We start from the raw sequence: 11,529 nt of genomic DNA on the forward strand, positions 1-11,529 counted from the left end.
GAGGCCGGAATTAAGCGCGCACGCGCATGACGCACAGGGAGGGGCCGTCATAATAGCTGAGCGACCGAGCTTCTCTGGAGGAGCAAAGAACGAAGGCGGAAGGGCTGCGCCTGCGCATTCATTCTCTCTCCCTGCCTTGGCGTATAAAATAGGCCGGAGTCAGGCTCGCGCTCTATCCTTGTGATGCATTTCGGGAAATGTAGTCTTCTAAATCCAGGGAGGAGGGACGAAGGAATTTTGAATTGGGATTACTCGTGCGCCGGATCTACGCGTGGCAATTGAGGCTCGCTTGAGGAAGGCGAGGATTCGTTTAGGATACAGCCGCCCATCCTGGGGGCGCCTACCCAGTGGTTAAGCGGTGTGCTGCGCGTCCTTATTGGGTCGTATTCCTGATCGAACGTGCATTTAAACCAGCATTTTTCAAGCTTGGCAACTTTAAGATGTGTGGATTTCAACGTCCAGAATTCCCCAGCCAGCTGGGGATGCTGGCTGGGGAATTCTAGAAGTTGAAGTCCACGCATCTTAAAGTTACAAGCTTGAAAAACGCTAGTTGAAACTATCCCCGATGGCGAATTCATCCTTGCAGCCAGTATCTAAGCCGCACGCATATCCTATCTGTAGTGGCATTTCGCTCCAAAAAGAGCAAGGCAGCCTGGACTTTTATTCAAAAGTAGCCTACTAAGGTTGTTGCCAGTATGATAGGCTTGGCCAGAATATAGCAAAATCCAAGAAACTCTCAGACTGTTTGACTCTGATTTATCTCTTTTGCAGGCAGTGGCTGCTCAGGAGTGCAGAAAGAGAGGGGACTTTCAGCGATTCCTCTCCTGACATTGAACGGGAGCAATTCAGCCTACAAGAAATCCCTACACTCGGCTGCCTTAGGCCACCCAAAACACAAGCCTCTTACCTTAAGCCTGTCTCTTTTTATTAATTTCTACCTGCTATTACAAGGGTAGGAGCGGGCAGCCTGTAGTTCTCCAAATATTGCAGAATGCAGTTCCAGTTGGCACGGCTGATGGGGAGATGCTGATAGCTGCAGCTTAGCTATTTGGGAAAGGCCGCAGGTTATCTTTCTCTGCTTTATGGAGCCAATCGCTCAGTGTTATCTGTAAAATAGGTTAGAGGTGATCGGCCTAGGGACACCCAGTAAGTTTCATAACCCAAGGGAATATGAGCCCAGATGTCTGTAGTCCTAGACCAGTATTTCATCATTAAGCCCAAATGGCTTTTTTTTCTTTTTTTTTTCTTTTTTTCCTTTTTTTTTTTTGCTCCTCTTGTAAAGAGTTCAGTCCCACCAAACTACTTTGTCCCTTAGCTCATGCTTCATATCCACGAAGGAGCATAATTGCTTTACCTTCCTTGTCTCTTATTGAAGGAAATGTAATCCTTCAGTTCCTGTATTCTTGCAATTTAGGAAAAGGGGTTACAGCAATGTTAGTTGGGCTGAGCTCACAATTATTTTTTATTTGATTATTTTAAACAATTTACATAGTAATGGTTCATTTTAACATGTCCATAATGTTTGTTACAAGTTGTTTCCATGATGCTCATCTCTTCTGTAAACAATTAAATTCCACCATTTAAACAACAATTCACAACATTTAAACAACATTTAAACAACAGTTCACTACATTTAAACAACAATTCACTACTTTTACCATTTAAACAAAAATTCATTACTTTGGCTTGTCATGCAATGGATTTTATCTGATGCTTTTTCAAGTAGAGCTATAGATCAGATCTTATTATTCCAGCAATACACTGAAGTATCATCCAGGTATTTCCACTGTTTAGCAATTACTTATTTGGCTGCTAGATGTAAAAACTTAATGTGCTTTTTGCTTTGCTATTTCTTATTCTGGCCATCAAATATGTGTAGCAAGCCTAACTCATTATTATGTTGTTCAGTGTGAATCAGCACTAGCACACTATGATGGACAAAATGTTGAGGGGTAGGGACTGAAATTGATGCAGAACAAGAAGGCTCAGAATTCAGAACACAGTCTATTTGTATGGCAAAATTAAAATGTTACCATTGTTGTTTTTCTTCATTGGCCAAGGTCTTGGGCAGTCTCCATAAATAGTGAAACAGCCCCACATCATCTCCAGTCAGATGTGTGGTAGCCCAGCACATATGGATGGCATTAAATGGGAAATACTGTCTTGGTGATACATAGGAATGGTGCTACAATAGCTAACAATACAAATGAATGAGTCCTTGTTTCCCCTATGAGTAAAAAGATAAGTGCTGGAGGAACTATACCTTTTCCTGCCCTGTCTTTGAAACAGCTCAAAATATGCATATATGCATACATCAACAACAACAACAATAATATTAATAATATTTAGAGTTAGTATAGCCACCAAAAGAGCCTGGGCAGCTTACTATATAATGAATATACAATTAAAATAGTTTAAGAATTAAATACAAAACATAACAGCCCAGTCAAGAAAACAGTTGAAAGAGCACAACAGGGGCTCCAGTAACACCCTAACCCCAGGCCTGGGAACAGAGCCAGATCTTAAGGGCCTTCTAGAACTCTAGGGTCAAGGTTAGGGTGCCATACAGATCTCTGAGGGGATGCTATTCCAGAGGGCAGGGGCCATGACAGAAAGGGCACACTTCTTCAGTCCCACAAGATGACAGCCTTTAATTAAGGGGATTTGGAGTGCACCCACTCTGCCTGAATATACTGGACAGGCAGAAACAATTGGAGACAGAAGCCAACTGGCAGTCAATGCAGCTTACATAGCACATGGGCATAATGAGAAGGGCCAATTACTACTAATGCCACTGCATTTGGACCAGCTGCAGCTTCCGGGTGATTTCAAGGGCAGCTCTACATAGAGTGCATTGCAATAGTCTGGTTGCAAGGTGACCAGGTAGTAACAGTCTGAAGAACTTCTTGGTCGAAGAAAGGGAACAGCTGGTGTACAAGATGAACCTGTGCAAAGGCCCTCCTGGCTATAGCTGCCACCTGTTTATTGACCAATAGCCACAAGTCCAGGAGGAACCCCAGGTTGTGTACTATTCTCAAATAGGGAACAGCAACCCCATCTAAAACCAACAGTGAAAATGACCCCAACCTGAAGCCCAAACAGCCATAGCCCCTCAGTCTTGTTAGGATTAAGCCAAAGTCTGATTCTCTCCATCCAGACCCAAACAGCCTCCAACACTAGGTTAGTACATTGTCACCTTCACCTGTGCAGCCCAAACCCCAAACTGATGGATGTCCTCACTCAATGGTTTCATGTAGATGTTAAACAGGAAGGGGGAGAGCATCAAGTCCTGCAGCACCCATAAGTGACACCCTTCCTGTCAATATGGACCTGAAACAATCACTGAGGAAGGAGGCAAGCCACTGTCCCCTACTCCTAACCCAGTAGCATACTGTGATTGTATTGAAAGCCATTATGAATTCAAGGAGCACAAGGCTGGATGTACCTCCCCCATCCTAGCTCTACCAAAGGTCATCAGCAAGTGCAACAAGCTCTGTCTTCATGCTATGCCTTGACTTGAAATCCAACTGAAACAGGTGCAAATAATCGGTTTCCTCCAAAATCCTCTGTAGTTGCCATCTGACCAACTTCTCCACAACCTTCCCCCCAAAGGGAAGATTGGAAATTGGATGGTAAACGTCCAGGATGAAGAGGTCCAGCAATGCACTCTTGAGAAGGGAGTGCACCACTACTTCAAGACTGGAGAGGCCACCCCCCTACTTCAAAAAAAATGATACTATCACATGGACATCTCTGGTCACTTCCTGAGCTGCCTTGACAACCCAGGAGGGGCCAGGGTCTAACAAGCAGGTGGCCAAACTGACAATTTGGAGGACCTTGTCCATTTCCTTGGGAGTCACAGAATCGAAATCAATCCAGATAACCTCATCAGACTCTCTACTGGGCAACTCACTTGGTCTTGCCCAGTCAGACTCCAAGTCTGAGTGAATCCAAGTGACTTTATCTGCCAGATAGCATGAATATTCCTCACCGTGGCCCTGTGGACGGTCAGATAGCCCATCTCCCCCCAGCAGGGAATGGGTCACTCTAAACAGGGTGCTGGGTGGCTATCAGCAGATGCAATAAGGGTGGAGAAATTTATTTATTATAATAAATTTATTTATTATAAATTATATATATATATATATATATATATATATATATATATATATATAAATATAGGCTGTTACTCATGTTTGGTCAGATGATTATCTGTTCTCTTCCTTCTCTCACGCTATTCTCATATTATTTCAGACAGCTTGTACTTATTTTGGATCTCTGATTTTTTTCTTTCTCTTAACCACTTTTTGGTTTAAAAAAAGTTTGGAAAAAGATCAACTGCTGCTTAGTTCATTTTCCCCCCTATTTTCTTATTAAGTGAGAATGCAATTCAGTTAGAAGTGTTTTTTTTTTTTTTTTACATACACAGGATTCAAGCATAATCCTTGAACTTTTGAATACCTTATTTGTATGGCAGATTGCCAACTGCTTTGTCTATTCACTTCAGATACAGCTTTATTCAATCCTTAAAGAATGAGTTCTTTGTTGTAATTACTCTGGTAATGAAGAAAAGTTCATCCTGGGAATTTGTATGCTTCTACTCAGTTTGGTGTTCATAAGTGGCTTTATCTTTGCAGTATGTTATATAATCATATGCTTCCATTCACTTGCTGTGTTTGAAGGCAAGAGAAATTTAATGCCAACAGTTCCAAATGGATATCATATGTTGCATTTTTCCCACCATGACTGCAAGCCATGTGAAAGATAGCTTTAAAAATTGTATTTCTCTAAGAGGTCATACTTGAATCAACTCAGAAGAAGCTGTTTCCTCTTAGGGAAAGCAGTAAATAACTTTTAAATTTATTTTTTATTATGTGTAGAAAAAAAGAAAAAAGCCCCAGAAACGTGTATGTACTCAACAAAACTAGACTTACATATCACATTACACAATTATTAATATTTACATCAGTTTATTTAACAAAAGAAAAAAAACGGAAATTAAACATATAAACCACTATATGAAGTCCACAATTCTGGACAGTCCTCCAAATGGGACTCCTGGAAATAAAATGCTTGTTCAGGTGCTTAGAGATGATTTTCTCAGACCTTGTTTAATTATCAGGGGATGGGAGTCTCCCAGCTTTGTAGGATTCAGTTGTAGTTTCTTTAACTGGCAAACATAACAGTGAGGCACCTTTCCTTATGACCTAAGCAAAACAGGTAAGAACATGTTGATCTGACCTGGTTTCTTTTGAAATCCAATATGCTGCGATCAGTCTCTTTTTCCCTTTCAGGTATTCTGTAATTTGGATCTAAAATCATCCTCCCTCCCTGTTTCCCAGTTATTGCTAAACTCACAGAACATTCACAGAATGTTCAACTAGCTTCATATTGCTACACATGGACTCCTGGCTAATGTTTACAAATTAATTATGGGACAGGAGTGCAGGAAAAGCTTTAAAAGTTAATGATGAATCATTAGTTAATTACTGATCACATATTTATTCATATTTATAACTAATTCTTCTTTTCACTTATTTCTTTTTTAAGCACTTGTTATGTATTTCTATTTGACAATGTGGGTATTTTTGTGTTTTGTTCCTTTTTTTCCTTTTTCTGTTATTTTAAAAGCAATTAAAAAATTTAAAAAACTACTTCCATTCCTTAAAAAAAACCTTTTAATTTTTAATTTTAAAAATTAATTTTAAATTTTAAATTTTAAATTAATTTTTAACTTTAATTTTAATTTTTTAACTTTAACTTTAATTTTTTTTTAAAAAACTACTTCCATCCTTTTAGTCTTTTATTGTTTAAGTTGTGATTAATATTCAGCTCAACCCTAACAAGACCGAGTGGCTCTGGGTACCGTCCATCTTTGGATCTGGGTGGGGTGGCACTGTCCCGGACAGACTTGGTACACAATCTGGGATGTCCTTCTGGGCGCATGGCTCTTGCTCAAAGAGCAGGTGGCAGCTGTGGCTAGAACAGCCTTTGCACACCTTAGGGCTGTACATCAGTTATGCCCGTTCTTAGACCAGGGGGCCTGCTCATAGTCACTCATGTCCTTGTGACCTTCAGATTGGACTACTGCAATGCACTTTATGTGGTACTGCCCTTGAAGAGTATTCAGAAGCTTCAAGTGATGCAAAATGCAGTGGCGCAGGCAGTTACTGGTGCCAGTTACTCGGCACATGACATCATTGCTCCACGAGCTGCATTGGCTTCTGGTGTGCTCTCAGGTGCAAGTCAAGGTGCTGGTTGTCACCTTTAAAGCCCTTCATGATTTAGGACTGGGTTGCTTACAGGACTGCCCCTCCCCAATTGTTTCTGCCTGTCCTATCCAATCAGGCAGGAGGGGCATGCTTCGGGTACCATCAGCTAGGGAATGTCAGCTGGCGGGACCCAGAAGGACAGCCTTTTCTGTTGTGGCACCTGCCCTTTGGAACATCATTCCCCCTGAGATTAGATTGGCCCCATCCCTGTAGGCCTTTAGTATCCCAGCCTGGAGCCCTGGGTTTGAGTTAGAGCCCCTCTCTGGATTGTATGAATGATAGGTTGAATCATGCCCAGCTGCTATGTTTTTATTTTTGTTTTATGTGATGTATTTTGTGTTTTTATCTGTTTTATTGCAAGCCACCTAGAGTCACATAAAAATGAGATGGGTGGCTATATAAATTGAATAAATAAATAAACAAATAAATAATACATAGATTGTTGAGATGAACTTCAGACTGCAACTGAAGCACACACACATTACATCATTTATGTCACTGATTTCACACAGGCTGGAACCCTGAGTCTCACTGGCTAAATTACACCGGCTCTTCACATCTTGCTCCCAGGTCTGAAATCAGAGAGGTAAGAGAAGAAATGCAGCTGAATAACAATGAATGCTCTCCAGTTGCATTCAGTGCTGGCTATTTTCCCATTTTGCACTGAGATCTTCCTTCAGTTTGGCTGCCACTTTTGCTCCTTTTATTTGGGGGCTGCCACTATCTCTGTAGCTTTTCATCTTCCTCTTTTGCTCCAAGGAACAGAACTCTGGGCATACAGTCCATTGGCACGTAAGGCAAAATCCAGTGCTGTTTTAGGAGCATTACGTGGCTCTAATAATCAATATGTCTCTAGTAGGCTCCTAGTAGGGATAGTGAGGCTCCTTCCTGGCCTCCTTGCCATGTACGGCGGTGGATAGTCAACAGTCACTCTTAACGTTTTCTAAATAATCAGAATGTTTCAAGATTATTATTGAAGAGCAATGTCTGATTTGAAGCTGAATTAAAACCCTGCATCCTGACTAGGGGTCACTGAGGACCCCGTAACCCTTCCCTGGAACATAGCTACAAAATGGGACTATGCCTCCTGCTCCAAGGAAGATGCTGTAACCCAGCTGGTGGAATGCTTTTTGGAAGCCACAGAAATTCTGCATCAAGACTTTCCTCAATTTAGTTCCATCTTGTTGTATTAACAATACAAGCCTCCTTAGCTAGTTTTTATTCACTCTTCCGATTATGCACAAGGGTGGAATGTTTTGACTCAGAGTAATTCTGCCATTTGTTATGTCTAGCATAATTAGAGTCAATGGACTGCTTTTTAAACTTTACTGGGTTTCTTCAACACTAGATGTTATTCTGAATAGCTGTGCTTTGTTTACAGGGCATGCAAATCATGTTAAAATAATTGTTGCCCGTATTTTGTCTGCAATTTTCCATGTCTTTTAAAAGTGCAGGAATTCCTAACTCTGATAAAGCTTTTAAAAACACAATCACCCTGTTTATTCACAGAAACTTGTGTATGTGCCTGTGTGTATATGAGCTTTTGTTTTTACATGTAATTCACTCATGCTTTCCCACTATCTCATATCTCAGTACTGTAAATATACACACACACATACACATATACAGAGTTAAATGAAAGACATTACCACAAAGTTAAAATTGCCTTTAAAAAGATGCTACTTTTTCACTTAGTTTTTATCCTTTAAAATCACAAAAGTACTTATGGGTACTGATTTAGTGGAAATGACACACATGAATTTTAATAATTGTATTAAACTGGTTTACAAATAGCAGTTTAGGAAAATCAGATTAAAATCATTTGAATTATTTAAAAACTGAACACTAAAGGACAGTTTGGTTGAGGTGGACACACTTTAAAAGTAATTTCCTTGATATGTAGTGATTTTTAAAAAGTCAAATCTGAATTTTTTGTTTCTTGAAAATTGATTTTAATGGAAATTTTTCATTTTATGTTACCCTCGTTTGTTTAAAAAAATAAATTAATTAAATTCAAGAAGCAGGAAAACTCGAAACAAATCCATCAGCTAACTAAGGCAACCCTGACACCATTAATACCTAAATGCTCTGTAAAATAACTAGATCTTAAGGGCCTTCCTAAAGACCAGGAGGTCTGGGGTGTCCCAGACCACCAAAACCACCAAGAGGTTCCATTGTTGTGCCCCATCCGCTTCACATGGAGTGGGATGCCCCAGAATAACTTCCATACAAGGATGCATGGCACAGACAAACTCCTGCTGAAAGAGTCCTGTAAATACCTAGGATCGGAGCCATGTAGGACTATAAATGCAATAACCAGCACTTTGAGTACAAAAGCAAATTGGTAGCCAGTACAATGACTATAGCATTGGTATTACATGCCTGAATCTACCCACTGCAGGACTACTGCAGTTTAGATCGACAGAAGCTTCTGAATCATCTTCAAAGCTCCATGTATAGCGAGTTGCTATAATTTAGACTTAAGGTGATGAGCAGATGAGTCACTGTTGCTTCCTGGTCCAAAAAGATCCACAAGTGGTACAGGGTGAAGCTGAACAATGGCTCCCCAGCCCCAGCCTCCACTGCTGTTCTAATAGGAACTGTGAGTCCAAGTGGACCATGCCAAATTATAGAGCTCCTTTAGGGGAAGTATAACCCTGTCCAGAACCAAAGTTGTAACTGGGATAGAGCCAGATCTATCACCAAGAACAGAAACTCCATCTTGCAGGGATTTAACTTTGGTTTACTTTGACCCATTCAGGCCCTCACAGTTTTCAAGCACTTCGCCAAGACTTCCACAGAATTCTCAGTCTGGCCTGACATGGCAATGTACAACTTAATATTATCTGCACACTGATAATACCATGCCCCAGACAAAGAATGACTTCTCCCAGTGTTTTCATGTAGATACTAAATAGCACAGGGAAGAGGGTGGAGCCTTGTGGTATCTCATAATGGGAGGAACCATGGCCTTGACAAATCCTTCCCCACACTCACCAACTGGGATGTTAATCTAATAAAAAATAGATTAAGTAGCATTCAGGTTGCTTGGAAGCTCGCCTCTGTAGCAGCACCTGCCCTCTGGAATGAGGTTCCCCCAAGATTCAGATGGCCCTCAACCTGCTGTTTAGAAGAGTCTTTGGCGAGGGAGAGTGAAGCCCCTTCACTTTGTTCCTGTCTGGTTTGTTGTTCCTGCCATCTTTTATTTATTTTTACTTGTTATTAATCATATTTCTCTGTTCTAGTTGTGAGCCACCCAAAGTTGTTGGGAGTTAGGTGGCAGACAAATTTGATAAATAAATAAATAAATGCAATAGACATCCATTGCAGGAAGATCCAAATACTGAAAAACACAAGTAGCAAAAACAATTAGAATTTAAGAGCTTTAATAACTATTCAAAATTTATTCTTGATTATAGCTGGTAGTGCAGCAAAGCAAACCGCTCTCAAACCACAACCAGAACAGAAGTTTTTACAATTGTTACCCTGCACTGTACCTATAGACGCAGCTTGGGTGCAAGAAATGCTACTACCCAAGAAAAAGAGAAATGGAAAAAGAACTAAGCAGTAAAAGATGAAGAAGGAATCTGGTAATTGAAAGGGAAAGTCATCGTTCCCAGGATGGCAATCAGCCACGTTTTAAAGTCGCTACATGATCAAGGTCATGAAGGAGCAGAAGCATTAGCTCAGAGGTTTAAGCAACATTGGGCAGGTGAAGGGATTCATGTAGAAGCAGAGAAGATAGTTGGCAACTATGCAGATTGTCTGGCCCATTCTAAGGGGAGAGGACTGAGGCCAAGTCCTTCCCAACTGCCGAGGGGGCAGTACCCTTTCCAGATGATACAAATTGACTTTGCTGACATGCCTCCATGTAAGCAGAAGCATCTATCGATTGTAATATGCGCCTTCAGTAATTACGTGGAAGCATTTGCTACCAGAAAAGCAGATGCCAGTGCAGTGGCCAAATGTTTATTAACTGAACTGGTGTCAAAATGGGGTGTATCAAGAGTCATCCACTCAGATCGAGGGAAACATTTTGTGAATCGAGTCATCCAGCTGATGGGTACAGCCCTGGGAATAGAGCTTAAATATCATTGTGCCTATAGGCCACAGGCATCCTTGCTGGTGGAGAGGATGGTGGGAACATTGAAAAATCATTTGGCCAAACTAGTAGAAGCAATTGGTTGGGGATGGGTAGATGTACTCCCCATGGCACTTTTGGCCATCAGAAGTTCACCTTTGAAGGAATTAAAACTGTCTCCCTATGAAATTGTATATGGGCGACCAATGCCCCTGGGCCTTGGCTCAATCCCCATTCCAGAAGGTGTTCACCCCAACCCATGGACAAGTTACTTACATGCCATATAATCTTTTCAACAGGAGCAGCGCCGAACCCAGGAGCGAGTCAGACAACATCGTAATCAGAGTGGGCTACCTGAAACTGAACCATTTGACCAGTTGCAAGCAGGAGACTGGGTGTATCGAAAAGTGCATCAGAAGAAAAACTGTCTCTCCCCAAGGTGGAAAGGCCCATACCAAGTGCTGTTAGTAGCTCACAGCAGTGCAAAGCTTGAAGGTCTGACCTCGTGGGTTCACCTAAGTCATCTCAGGTGTGCTCCAGCTCCAGCCCCAGAAGCAAGCACTACCAAGGACTGTGTTCAAGGCTCCCGGAAAACAAACAGATGAAAAAAGAAAGAAGGGTGAAGTTTTGACTACAAAACCCCGAAGAGCTCTGAAGATAAGGTTTAAATGGACTCTTGTTGTTAGTTTAACATTAACACTTAGGCTCCTGCAGTTATTCAGATTGCTCACTATTTTACTGTTTCTTTTTCTTTACTGTCTGCCTCACATGGCTCTATTTGCTTTTGTAGTTGCAATGGTCAGTGTGCTTTATCTACAATTGCCAGGATATAAGATGCAATACCCACTAGATTGGTTGCCTACAAACAATTCCTACTTGACTTTAATGCATTAGTGCAATCCCCCTGGGTGAACCTTTTTGTGCTCTCGAGGGAACAAATTGGGATTCTGTGCTTAAAACACATTTTGTAGGAGTACCTGAACTGTTTTTTAACGTGCTCCGTACCATTACTGCACCACTCCCTACACGTGACCCACGTACCCTTGATTCCCTAGGGACAACTCTCCTGTACTATTATTCCAAACCCACCAAACACCAGTGGACCAATCAAGCATTATACAGGGTAGAAACCAAGGGCAATTTGCCAGGGACCAACTGTGTGCGAGTGGTTGGCTG

The sequence above is a fragment of the Python bivittatus genome, unplaced genomic scaffold (assembly GCF_059951505.1).
Source record: "Python bivittatus isolate LINGU-HERP-01145 unplaced genomic scaffold, Pbiv_v1 ctg000840_np1212, whole genome shotgun sequence".
NCBI lineage: Eukaryota > Metazoa > Chordata > Lepidosauria > Squamata > Pythonidae > Python > Python bivittatus.